The sequence below is a fragment of the Pteropus alecto genome, unplaced genomic scaffold (assembly GCF_000325575.1).
Source record: "Pteropus alecto unplaced genomic scaffold, ASM32557v1 scaffold143, whole genome shotgun sequence".
Taxonomy (NCBI): domain Eukaryota; kingdom Metazoa; phylum Chordata; class Mammalia; order Chiroptera; family Pteropodidae; genus Pteropus; species Pteropus alecto.
This window is the reverse complement of record NW_006434828.1, coordinates 2,755,717-2,756,113: the sequence shown is the minus strand read 5'-3', so window position 1 is coordinate 2,756,113 and position 397 is coordinate 2,755,717. Positions and strand designations below refer to the sequence as shown.

Sequence of the window (397 nt, the reverse complement as noted above, 5' to 3'; positions counted from 1 at the left end):
TAGACCCGTCCCGACACCGCCAGGCACGAGACGCCACAGCATGCTAAGACCAAAAAGAACCCCAGCCCTCGAGGCACATCCTGTCCCTTCAGAGACAGAGGACACACGAGCGGAGGGGGACCGCTCTGCAGGCCACCGTTACGGGGTGGCGGGGGCGTGGAGGTGGCACGCGGCCACCAACGTCATGGCGGAGGGAAGGGTGAGGGCGCTCCTGGGACAGAGGGAGGGGACTGGGCCCTGGAGGCCCTGGTGGCAACGGGCCCTGAGCTAAGGGCAGCAGGGCACTCGCCCCAGAGTCTGAGGACGGGCGGGGCGGCTGATGCGCACGTTTCCCCATCGTTCTGGACGCTGTGTGGGGAACGGGAGACGAGCAGCTGTCAATAAAGGATGGGGGTCG

At 67.0% G+C, this 397-nt stretch overlaps 1 protein-coding gene across 5 annotated transcripts in view; it reads right to left on the bottom strand.

Annotated features, from left to right (window-relative positions):
* The window catches only part of SCLY (selenocysteine lyase), a 43,878-nt gene that overhangs the window by 22,041 nt on the left and 21,440 nt on the right, over positions 1–397 (bottom strand). The gene's annotated exons all lie outside the window — the stretch shown is intronic.